General features: G+C 41.0%; 1 protein-coding gene across 2 annotated transcripts in view; it reads right to left on the minus strand.

The window, feature by feature from the left end:
• The window catches only part of LOC140598510 (adenylate cyclase type 1-like), a 97,241-nt gene extending 88,415 nt beyond the window's left edge, over positions 1-8,826 (minus strand). For both annotated transcript variants that reach the window (XR_012000947.1, XM_072755338.1), the window contains exons 1-2: positions 8,547-8,826; positions 7,122-7,209 (exon numbers count right to left, since the gene is read on the minus strand). The gene's annotated coding sequence lies outside the window, so the exon portion shown is untranslated. The remainder of the gene's footprint in view (positions 1-7,121; positions 7,210-8,546) is intronic.
• Between the last annotated feature and the right edge of the window lie 4,508 nt (positions 8,827-13,334).

Raw genomic sequence — 13,334 nt, forward strand, 5'->3', positions numbered from 1 at the left:
CTCTAAAGAGATGTCTTATCGTTTACTGTTCAGGTCTGGAGAACCAGGCCTCACAATGAAGGACGCCAGTATAGTCACAGTTTGGTTCTCCAGCTTGTGGAACTCCTATGAGTGTACACATTTGATCCAGTCATCTAATAATCCAACGGTCATTCAATAATCACAAGTTATGCCTTACCCTAGGCCCACCACTGATTTGCTGTTGGCAGCTTTAAGTTTTTTTTTTTTCTTCAGCTCACTATTGTCATCTGTAAGCAAGAATAATGATGGTATCTGCTTCCTAGGATTTGTTGTGGTAATTAAATAAGAGATGGCTCATAGGGCTTCACATAGAGCCCGGCATATGATAATTGTCCAATACAAGTTAACTGCTGTCTTTATCATCATTACTGGGATATGTTATAAAACTAGTAAGCAAGTTGAGGGTAGGACTGTGTCTATTACTTAACAGACACCCACACTAAACAGCTGAGGCCAATGAATGCTAAAGTATATCTTCGTGCCAATTCCAGCCCAAAGCCTACTTCTGCAAATGTTTATTGGAACACAGCCACTCCTGCTCTTTTATAAATTCTCTATGTCTATGTGACCCAGCAGATGTACATAGTTGTAAAAAAAAAAGACTGGATAGACTGCAGACTGTGAACCATTTATTACTTGGCTCTTTAAACAATAAGTGTGTTAATCCTGCACTAGAGCTTCGCCACTTACTATGTGGTCCTCAGTTCATTAGAAATACAGACACTGGGATCCTTGGGTGGCTCAGGGGTTTAGCGCCTGCCTTCTGCCTAGGGGGTGAGCCTGGAGGTCCGGATCGATTCCCACATCGGGCTCCCTGCATGGAGCCTGCTTCTTCCTCTGTCTGTGTCTCTGCCTCTCTGTGTCTCTCATGTATAAATAAATAAAATCTTAAAAAAAAAGAAATACAGAGACTTAGGCTCCCTTGACCTACTGAATCAGAAACTATACATTTTCACAAAATCTTCAAATGATTTACAAACCTATTGGGGTTGAGAAGCAGTGGTCTAGGTCAGAGGTTAGCAAACTTTCTGTAAAGGGCTAGACAGTAAATATTAAAGCCTTTGTTTCAGGACTATTATATCTGTTCAACTCTGCTTTCCTATCTCAAAAGCAGTCACAAAAAAAAAATATGTAAATAAATGGGCATGGTTCCACGCCAATAAAACCATGTATGGAACCGGAAGTTTCAATTTTATAAAATTTTCATGTATCACAAAATATTCTTTTAATTTTTTCAACCATTTTAAAATGTTGAAACCTTCCCTTAGCTTGTGTACCATACAAAAACAGGCAGCAGGGCAGACCGGGTGGCTCAGCGGTTTAGTGCTGCCTTTAGGCCAGGGCATGATCCTGGAGACCCGGGATTGAGTCCCATGTCAGGCTCCCTGCATGGGGCCTGCTTCTCCCTCTGCCTGTGTCTCTGTCTCTCTCTCTATGTCTCTCATGAATAAATAAATAAATAAAATCATTAAAAAAACAAACCAGGCAGCAGGTAGGATCTGGCCTGTAGATCAGTCAGTAGTCTTAGTCTAGGCTAATGCCACATCACTGTTTAGCCAACATGTTACCCCTCCTCCTATACTCTTCCCAGGACTCTAAACACCTATGTCTATTTTCTGGCACATGTGACTTTAGAGAAGTTATCTTCCACTTATTTAACTCTTCTTAAAAAAACATTTCTGTTCCTCCTTTATGACTTCTAACTTGTAATATAAAGTTCCTGTCAAATGATGTGATGATGTAACTGTTTCCTTTTCAATGGCAGAATAGAACATACCAGAGAGGCTGAACTATGAAGCTATAGGTGGATAGACAGACAGGTGGACAGGTAAGATACCTGCCTCCAAAGAAATAGGAAACTGATCACAATGAAAAACTCTGCCTCTAAATTCAACCAACTATGCTGAGCATTTCTAAATATATAGTCAGGATTTGTGTCTATTTGATCCACAATATCCTTCTCCTTGACCCTTCAAGAAGGCTGAAGCTCTTGGAAAGTAACATAGGAAGTCTGCACATGTTGCCCTTCCCCTTCCAGAGGCTAGTGGATCACAAACAACTGAGAAGGAACTGACAGAGAGGGTTCTCACTCCAGAAAAAAAGAGCTTTGCCCCAATCTCAGGGCTCTGGGACACACTGGTGGGAGAGAGATGGCTAGAGGAGGGGATCCACGCCTGCCTTTTATTTAAGCCAGTATTCTTTGTTCCTGCTTATACTGAGATGATAAATCAGTTTCAGAATAGAAGCTTAGTTCACAAAAACCTTTATGTTCAAAGTTTATTGAAGCTAAGCTCAATAAATGGTAGATAAGAAGACTTTGTTGAGTAAACACATTAATAATTTAGGTTTAGCAATTTAAGAAACATGAAAGTACTCGAGATTCATCAGAAGCACAAACTATATGAACTATCTGCACAATCTTAGAGGAAACATGTACGTATACACACTCAGGATATATATATGCAATATATATATATATATATATATATATATATATATATATATATATATGACATTTTTAAACTAAATGAATGTGTTAGAATACATTCTGACTCCTGGTCGCAGCTACTATCACATCTTTTGTTGTTTAACCTTACTCTGTTTTATCTTTCTACCATCACCCAATTTTCCCTCTCCTTTCTAGGATAATTTATTCTGCGAAACAGGCTGAGATAAAAACCTTTCTACATAGCCTGGTAAACCTTTTTTTTTTTCCTGATAAACCTTTTAATTGTAAATCATTCACTAATGAAGTTGTTCCCCTACTGTATTAATGAGGAAGATTTCAGCTACAAGAAACAGAAAATCCTGACCAACTAGCTGATGTCTTAAGAAATTGATCATTTCATATGAGAAATTCAGCAGTTAGGCAGCTACAGGGTTGCTTAATTCAGTGCCTCGACAACATCATCAAGGATCTTTCGATTTTTCTATATTGCATTATTCAGGATATAGGCTTATCCTTATGTTAACTACCTTACAACATATGTGACAAAATGATATCCAGTAAAAATGCTGTCTTTTTGTGTCTCTTTAATTATGACAAAGTTTTCCCTGAGCTCCCAGTATATTCCACTTCATAGCTCACTGACCAGAAATGCATCATACCTGTTTCTAAAATATGAGCAGCCAAGAAGAATGAGATTACCATAATTGTGCTGAATGGGGAAAATATGCAGCCACGAATATTTTATCCGGCAAGGCTGTCATTTAGAATAGGAAGAGAGAAAAAGAGTGTCCCAGACAAACACAAATTAAAGGAGTTCATAGAATACTAAGCGAGCCCTGCAAGAAATATTAAGAGGAACTGAGTGGAGAAAAAAGATCAGAAGTAACAAACACGGGCAGCCTCGGTGGCCCAGCAGTTTAGCACTGCCTGCAGCCCGGGGTGTGATCCTGGAGATCCAGGATCCAGTCCCACGTTGGGCTCCCTGCATGGAGCCTGCTTCTCCCTCTGCCTGTGTCTCTGTCTCTCTGCCGCTCTCTCTCTCTCTCTCTCTCTCTCTGAATAAATAAATTAAAAATATTTTTAAAAAAGCAACAAAGACTAGAAAGGAACAGCACCAGAAACACCAAATTTACAGGTAACACAATGGCATGAAATTCATATCTTTCAATAAGCAATGTGAATGTATATGGACTAAATTTCCAATCAAAAGACATAGGGTATCAGAATAGATTTTTTAAAAAGGCACATCTATATGCTACCTACAAGAGACTCATTTTAGACCTAAAGACACCCCCATATTGAAACTAAGGAGATGGAGCACCACTTATCATGCTAATGGATGGCAAAACAAAGCCAGAGTTGCCAAACTTATATCAAACTAGATTTTAAAACAAAGACAGTAACAAGTGTTTGAATGACACACTAGACCAGATGGACTTAACAGGTATATATATTCAGGACATTTCATCCCAAAGCAGAATACGCATTCTTTCATATACAATGCAGTATTACTCAGAATGTAATCTTGCCATTTGCAACAATGTGGATGGAGCTAGAGCATATTATGCTAAGTGAAATAAGTCAGTAAGAAAAAGACAAATACTACGTGATTTCACACTCATATGTGGAATTTAAGAAACAAAACAGATGAACATATGGGAAAGAGGGGGAAAGGGTGAAAAAGAGAGAAGGAAACAAACCATAAGAGACCTAACTACAGAGAACATACTGAAGGCTGCTGGAGGGAGATGAGCAGGGGATGGGCTAGATGGGTGGTGAGGACACTTGTCAGGATGAGCACTGGGTGTGGTATGTAAGTGATGAATTACTGAATTCTACTCCTGAAACTAAAATTGCAAATGTATGTTAACTAGAACTTAAATACAATTTTTAAAAAAAGATTACTGTAATTGGATTAGGAAAGCATATGGTCATATGAAAGAGATTAAATTACCTGAATGAAAATCAGCATTAGAAAGAAGTGGGGAGGGGTGCAGGAGCTATACTCAGTAGTCACACAATACTCAACACTACCATCAATAAGAGGTATCCTGTTCATCAGCTTTTGAAGGTAGCCAATTAATTTGCAGGAAATACGAACTGGGAGATTCTGACTGTGACTATACAATTTTATATTACTGGAGTAATGAAGATATCTGAAGCAGCCTAAAATGTAATTACAGAATAAAGGCACATACCACAATCTGAGAATAGGTATAGAATTTGGCAAAACCTGGTCTTAACACCTTTCACTAAACCAATGTTCATCAAGGACTGAAGCAGTTGGAATTTGTAACTGCCACTCAGGCCCCAGCCAACTTTGCCCATGATGTGATCAGTTCCAATTAATACAATACACTTTACATAATAATAATAATATATAATAATATATAATATTTTATAAAGTGTGTTTAATATAATACACTTTGATTTGTGTATCATTCTGGATTCAAGTATCATGAGTACTTGAATACAAAGTTTACTTTAAAACAAGCAAAGAACAAAAAAGCAAAGTTGAAATTAAAAAAATTAAAACATTCTAATGTGACCCAGAAGCTAACAATTTGTGAATGTTGGCGTGGGGTGGGGGGTGGTGTTCTCTTACAGTTTCATTTCAGGGGGCTGCAAGTGGGCAGAAACAAGGCTTGGTCATTCATAGCCAATAGATGATAGAAAACTGAAATGGAAAGAGAAGTCTGTGCGTTCTGTTCCTTCTGTCCCACCCTGTCCACCCACAGTGTCCACCTAGCAGCACAAGTACAGAAATTTGGTTTCCGTAAGCCAAGAGGAAGAGCAGAACGCTGTTTTTGAGACCCAGTTGACGGAGGAGGGGCCATGGCACACAATTCCTATTTACTTTTTCAACTATTTCTTCAAACTAAGAAAAAAACCCTATTCTAAATCTAACCTATTCTAAAATTATCTTAAGTTTTGCAAAAATGAGATCGAAAGCATCTCAAACAAATTCCCTTTCATAATTTGAAAGCACAAGTTAGAAACTGATGTCTGTTAATATATATCATGTGTTTCAGACACAGCTATCTTACCTTCCTGTTATGTTTTGCTCTTTTTTATACGAATGTACTAATGCAGCCAAGTAATTTAGGATGGGATCAACTCTAGTGGACTTCACAAGCAGGTTTACTTTTGTTGGACAGCTACTTCTTTTAAGTGTTTTGTTGCTAAAAATGTGACAGAGTTACTGTTTCTCCCATGAGTGTTCTGAAGACATATTTAAACATTTCAACCTGTGAGAATCTGCTTAATTCCTCTGCAGAATATTACAGGGAAAAGAAGTTACTCTTTGACCAGGAAAGTTTAAGGCATTTAAATATGATCAGATATCCAGAAATAAAATAGTTCATTCCATGAAGAAACTAGGAAATCACAACACAGATACTTCATTGTACATGAACAACTCAGAAACTTAGTATAAAAGAAATATTAAGTGATATTATTAAAGTAAGCTAACTAGAATAAGAAAGTAACACCAATACCACATTAATTCTATTGGTTTTTCTTGCACAGAACAGAGGAAAAACAACGATAAAAATTGGACATATTAAATTTCTCCATTCATTCCACTTAAGGGTAAAGTCTAGTTTGAAAATGTCCTAATAATTTCCTTTTATTTTATTATTATTATTTTAATAATATTTATTATTATTTATATGGAGCCCAATGCAGAACCTGAACTCATGACCCTAAGATCATGATTTGAGCTGATACCAAGAGTCAGACACTTGATCAACTGAGCCACCCAGGTGCTCTGAGAATGTTTTTGAGAATTTAATGGATAATTATTTCTCTTCAATCCAAATTTTTCCTTAATAGATTTTGAGAGAACCATATGTCCCTCAATAGTACTTAGTGTTGGCTTATGAATAAGATGAAAAACGTTTGAGGGATAATGGCTTTTATGTACGGACCTGGGTGTGCATATGCACACACACACACGTGTGTGTCTGTATTTCCATCAACTGTTTATAATGGAAGTGTATCCAGAATAAGGATAAAACTACAGATTGGAGGGGATCCCTGGGTGGCTCAGTGGTTTTGCGCCTTTGGCCCAGGGCGCGATCCTGGAGTCCCGGGATCGAGTCCCACGTAGGGCTCCCGGCATGAAGCCTGCTTTTCCCTCTGCCTGCGTCTCTGCCTCTCTCTCTTTAACATAAATAAATAAATAAATAAATAAATAAATAAATAAATATCTTTAAAAAAACAACAACTACTGATTGGATTCTTAAATGATATAACTACTGCCTCAGAGTCTTAGAAAAAACCGTTGCTCAGAGGCTGCCAGGATTCTAAGAAATCAACCAGGAAATCTACAAGCAAATGTGCAGAACTTTGATTAAAAGTCCACTACCTAATCTAAGGTGATTTGAGTACATCGTTAGGTGTTTATGAGATTTTATCACATATCACTATGGTTCATAAAACACATTATTTATACAAACAATAACCACAGAAGTCCAACTCTCTAAACTTTCAAGTTACCACTCAGTAGAGCAATCAATTACTTTGATTTAGTACACTGCTCTGGATTTTTCCTGGATGGCAAAGCCTAGATATTGGGAAAGACGCTAAAGACACGGCAAAGCTTCAGACCTTATCCTTTCTCCATAAAAGGCATTTAAATAGTACCTACCTGTTGCAGGCAGATATGTTGGTTTATGTAGATTTTCATCTATATCAAGTGTTAGTACCTTGCAGTACAAAAGATCATTTTGGTCTTCCTAAAAAACAAGGGAAAAATTGAGCAAAGGCATTCCTCATATGTGTGCTTTACTCAGTTACTTTTGCCACTTTGGCTTTGGACTTTTTGGAGTGGTAGGTGAAATCTAGATGAAAATCAGACCCTTATTGTACCTGTTAACTCTTAACTCCTTTTCTTTTAATTCCAGTACAATACCAACTTTATTTCTTAAAGGCCCTTCCAGTTCTGTGTAATCCATAATCCCATGAAGACTTCCACAGACCCTGACCACAGCAAATTCAAATTATTTGATAAGAAGACACCCTTCAGATAAATGGGACTTTTGTGCTGCTCTTTCGAATAATCTCTGGGACCCGGTCTTGCTATTGTGGTTTGTTGTCTGTTTTTATTTAGGGTTTTTATTTATTTGAGAGAGACGCAGAGACAGTGACAGAGAGCACAAGCTCAGGAGGAGAGGGAGAAGCAGACTCCCCACTGAGCAAGGAGCCTGATGCGGGGCTCCATTTCAGGACCCTGGGATCATGACCTGAGCCAAAGGCAAACGCTTAACCAACTGGTCACCCAGGTGTCTTCTCTTGTTGTTGATCATCCTGTCTTTAGGAATTTTCTCCACATTTGGCCACACTAATCTGACTTCCCCACTTAACCCACCACCCATTGCATCTCATGAGCGGCTTTAAATGACAAAAAGGAAAATCCTGAAAGACATCAAACTCCTAAAAGACAGGGGAATTGTTAGGGACACTCCCAGAGCTGCAGCCCACCCCCTGACTTGTGATGGTATTTGAGGGCACTGAAACCAAGGGTAGAGCAGAACACACAGTTGTCTGGTAAAGCTCAGCAGTAATGACCAACTGGTGTTTGGCCAGAAATTCCGTTTTCCGTCCTCTTCCCCTAAAGACCATTAACGTTTTTTCTTTTAAGGATTTTATTTAGTTATTCATGAGACACACAGAGACAGAAGCAGAGACAGGGGCAGGGGCAGAAGCAGGCTCGAGGCAGGGGGCCCGAAGCGGGACTTGATCCCTAGTCTGTAGGATCAGGCCCTGGGCTGCAGGCCCGCTAAACCTTGAGCCCCCCAGGCTACCCACATTTTTTCTTTAATGTGATGGATTTGGCAGGTGAATTTATTCCATCTAAATACGAATGCCCTGTCTCGATTCATTCTTATAGCCTGAACTTTTAAAAAGTCTTCCGCCAAAAACAAACCGCCATCGCTGTACCCTCCGCCACCTCCCGCAGAACATCCGGTCATCAAATTGCATGAAAATCCTCTCCTCGCGGGGCTGCAAAGACGCATCTGATCCCTTTCCCCCGTCCCGCCCTCAGAAAGGCAGGCCCGGGGGGCGCACGTACCTCGCGGAGGCCCCGCCGGTGAGGGGGGCGGCGGCCCGGGAGCCCGCGTGCCCTCCACAGAGAGCCGTCCTCCGCGGTGCGGCCAAGGGCGCCCGGACACTGGCCGGGCAGGGCCGCGGCGGGAGAGCGCACCTTGCGGGGTGTTTTCAGGCAGGCTTCCAGCTCGGCGGCCCGGACTCTCGGATGCGCCCCGAAACCCTGGTCTCCCTCGGGGAGTCCCTGCCGCCGCACCGCGCATGTGCTGGCAACTGCAGGCGCCCAACGGCCTCCCGCCCGCCTCTCACCTGCGCGTGCGCAGTCGCTCCTCAGAGCCAGCGGGCGCCGGAGCACCCGAGGCCTGTGGGAGCGGAGCTGCTTCCGCTCAGGCGGGCGTCCCCGGGCCTGGAGCTGGTCCCGCGAAGCCTGCAGCCGCGCTCGCCATTGACGTGCGGTAGAAAGCAAGCTCGAAGCCGGCGCTTTCCTGCCTGCGGCCAGAAGCCTCTGCCTGTACACAGATCTGGGTCGGTGCGGCCGAGGCCTAGACGTGGGGTTCACGTGCTGTTCCACAGCCCAGCCGCTCTCGCGGGGGCGGCCGCGCGGGGAAGAGCTCGCCGTCCGGGGGTCTCCCTGCCAGGACCCCCTTAACTGGCCGTCCGGCTCCCCGGGACCCTCGAAGGCGGCTCGGACAGAGGCCCAGGAGAGCAGGAGGAAAGGAGGAGAACTTGCTGCCCCACCTGCCCTGCCCCAGAAGGCGCCGTCCAGCCTGGCGGGCGGGGGGCGGAAGCCGGTGGTCACCCCAGCGCGCGGGGCGGCTGTGCAGGCGCCCCAAGGCCCGGAGGAGCCTGCAGCAGCAGCCTAGGAAAAGCTTTCTCAGCTGACAAATGAAACGATTCTTGGAGCCAGAAAGGAAACACGACGGGTCCATAGGGGCTGTGGTTTTAGATGCTCATCTCCTTCAGGGCAGCCCGGGGGCCCAGCGGTTTAGCGCCGCCTGCAGCCCGGGGTGTGACCCTGGAGACCCGGGATCGAGCCCAGCAGGGGCTCCCTGCCTGGAGCCGGCTTCTCCCTCTGCCTGTGCCTCTGCCTCGCTCTCTCTCTCTCTCTCTTGCCTCTCCTGAATGAATAAATAAAATCTTCAAAAAATAAAATAAATTATAATCCCCTTCAAACAGTATTATGCTAATCCACATAGGTGGATTTTCCATTTCCCTGTCTCATTCTTTGTGCCAAAATTTGCGTTCAATTTACTTCTACATGTGTTTAAATAAAACACTGCCAGATTTCAGGTTGTACTACAAAGCTGTGCTCATCAGACAGTGTGGGACTGGCACAAAATCAATCAATGGGACTGGCACAAAAACAGACACATCAATCAATGGAAGAGAACCCAGAAGGGGACCCTGAACTTTATGGTCAACTAATATTCGACAAAGGAGGAAAGACTATCCACCGGAAGAAAGACAGTCTCTTCAATATATGGGTCTGGGAAAATTGGACATCCACATGCAGAAGAATGAAACTGGACCACTCTCTTTCACCATACACAAAGATAAACTCAAAATGGATGAAAGATCTAAATGTGAGACAAGATTCCATCAAAATCCTAGAGGGGAACACAGGCAACACCCTTTTTGAACTCAGCCACAGTAACTTATTGCAAGATACATCCACGAATGCAAAAGAAACAAAAGCAAAAATGAACTATTGGGACTTCATCAAGATAAGGAGCTTTTGCACAGCAAAGGATACAGTAAACAAAACTCGAAGACAACCTACAGAATGGGAGAAGATATTTGCAAATGACCTATCAGATAAAGGACTAGTTTCCAAAATTTATAAAGAACTTATTTAACTCAACACCAAAGAAACAAACAATCCAATCATGAAATGGGCAAAAGACATGAAGAGGCATCTCACAGAGGAAGACCTGGACATGGCCAACATGCACATGAGAAAATGCTCTGCATCACTTGCCATCAGGGAAATACAAATCAAAACCTCAATGAGATACCACCTCACACCAGTGAAAGGGGAAAATTAACAAGGCAGGAAACAACAAATGTTGGAGAGGATGCGGAGAAAAGGGAACCCTCTTACCCTGTTGGTGGGAATGTGAACTGGTGCATCCACTCTGAAAAAATGTGTGGAGGTTCCTCAAAGAGTTAAAAATAGACCTGCCCTAGGACCCAGCAATTGCACTGTTGGGGATTTACCCCAAAGATTCAGATGTAATGAAATGCTGGGACACTTGCACCCCGATGTTTCTAGCAGCAATGTCCACAATAGCCAAACTGTGGAAGGAGCCTCGGTGTCCAATTAAAGATGAATGGATAAAGAAGATGTGGTTTCTGTATACAATGGAATATTACTCAGGCATTAGAAACGACAAATACCCACCGTTTGCTTCAACGTGGATGGAACTGGAGGGTATTATGCTGAGTGAAGTAAGTCAATAGGAGAAGGACGAACATTATATGGTCTCATTCATTTGGGGAATATAAATAATAGTGAAAGGGAATAGAAGGGAAGGGAGAAGAAATGTGTGGGAAATATCAGGAAGGGAGACAGAACATAAAGACTCCTAACTCTGGGAAATGAACTAGGGGTGGTGGAAGAGGAGGAGGGCGGGAGGTGGGGGGGAATGGGTGATGGGCACTGAGGGGGACACTTGACGGGAGGAGCACTGAGTGTTATTCTGTATATCGGTAAATTGAACACCAATGAAAATTAATTCATTAAAAAAATAAAACTATAGCTCTCTCTTGTGCATTGTCAATAGGAAACTCTTTAATAAAGATAAAATATGGCCTGTGAGATTTAAATCTGGTGAGAATTTCAATTAAACTTAAATTAATAATGCTGTAGCTAGAAAAATATTGGCGTTAAATATACTGCATATAACGCAATGCTGAATTTATTTGAAAAGGCGTAGATATTTTAAACTAATCAACAGTAATGTAGTTTTCAGGGTGAAAAAAAATGTCAGGGTACTTGACTAAAAAGGTAATTTATCTCCATAAAGAATTTTTACATCTTGAAACTTCATATATCAATCAATTATTTTATCAATAAGCACATTTGTACTTAAGCATATTTTGAGTAGTGTATTAATTTCCAAATTAACATCTATCTATTGATAAAATATACTGTTTCCATAAATTAGTTTAATACTCCATAGGAACCCATTCAGTGTAGGTTAAAAAATAAACTAGTGATTAGTGAGTGAGAGAGGGTTGAGTGTCAAGTTCAGCACAGATCATCTTTAAATAGAAAAAAAAATACAAGTATGAGTAGAGTCTTGGGGATTAATGTAAAAAAGACCAAAAAATGCCATTTTTAATACAGATTATAAATCCCTATGATATAGACCTAATATATCAGTAGATTTTTGTTTGGGGTGTTGATATTGTGCCTTTCATCTTTTGTTATTTCTGTATGGTTATCATGACACCTAAGTGTGACTCCATGTTTGGACTGAAGTCCGGCAGGTTTAAGTATTGTGATTAGAAGATGAAATTATGTACATGATGAAAAATATAACTTAGGGTATAAAATAGAAATATCACCTACCAGCCAGCTCAACAGAAGTTTGTATAGGACATACTTCCTGAGGGGTTCAGGTGGACACCATTTACACCTACTTCTGCAAACTCACCCCTGGCCGTGTCTCTCATGCAATATCACCAAGCTCTATGACCCTGAGGTCTAGGTGGTAATTTCCTTTGTCCTGGTTATTAGTTCTCCATCCTTTTTTCTCTGCCAGAATCCTTTGTATGAGACTCTTCCTAGTTCCTGGCTCTAGAATTGAATCTCTCCTAGTTTAAGCCAAATCTTCACTCTCTTCCCCATGGATTAGATATCCTGTCTTTAAACATGTGCATTTCTGCAAATACAACTTTTTTTCCTCAGATCTCACAACTCCACATCATTCTATGTAGCCAACTCTGTTGAAGGCAGCTACCTTAATAACTGCCCCTTCCCCCATCTCTTATACGTTAGACCTGAATTAAATTCCTCACCACAGCTTAAATAAAATCATTAAAGATTATTGTATTTGACCTTCTGTTGAAACTCCCAATTAAATAATCCTGTTTTTCACCTTCATGTTTTAAATATTTAAAAAAGACAATTTAACATATCTTGTCAAAAAAATTTCAGTCGGGATCACCCTCCTGATACCCACTGATACATGACAATTCCTAATAAGACAAAGTACCTCAATTATTTGAGTTCACTGTTGTATAGCTTATGATATACCAAAATATCAAATATTCCTAGATATTTAGGGCCGATTGTTCAGCTTCACAGTTGACTTTATCTGTTTTTCTACTGTGTTCTAAATTAGGTGGAAAGCACCCAAGGTTTGAGAGTTTCTTCTTTAAGCATGCCACTTGTCTTCCTTGACCTCATTTCTTTATTTTTATCCCTATTGGAGTCCTGTGTTGAGCTCCAGCTTCAACCAGAAATAATTTTCAGTCCTACTGTAAGCCAGGTGCAGAAGAAGATACAAAAAATGACTTTAAAATATTCTTGCTAATACAGTTATTTGAGATGATTTCAGATGGTTATTCAATGGGCTCTCAAAAGACTTGTGGTGATGCCTTCAAAACAAGGCCTTTAAAATACAACACTTCTTAAGTAGAAGGATCTACTTTTAAATTACATTTGCTTTTTTGCCCTTCTCTACCAAGTATAATCCATTACATTGAAAATATACAGCTAAGGCCTAAACACAGTAATGGAGACATACTTTGTTTATATCATTCTATAGTCTAATACAAACCAATATGGGGATCCCTGGGTGGCATA

The sequence above is a fragment of the Vulpes vulpes genome, chromosome 4, assembly GCF_048418805.1.
Source record: "Vulpes vulpes isolate BD-2025 chromosome 4, VulVul3, whole genome shotgun sequence".
In the NCBI taxonomy this organism is placed as follows: Eukaryota; Metazoa; Chordata; class Mammalia; order Carnivora; family Canidae; genus Vulpes; species Vulpes vulpes.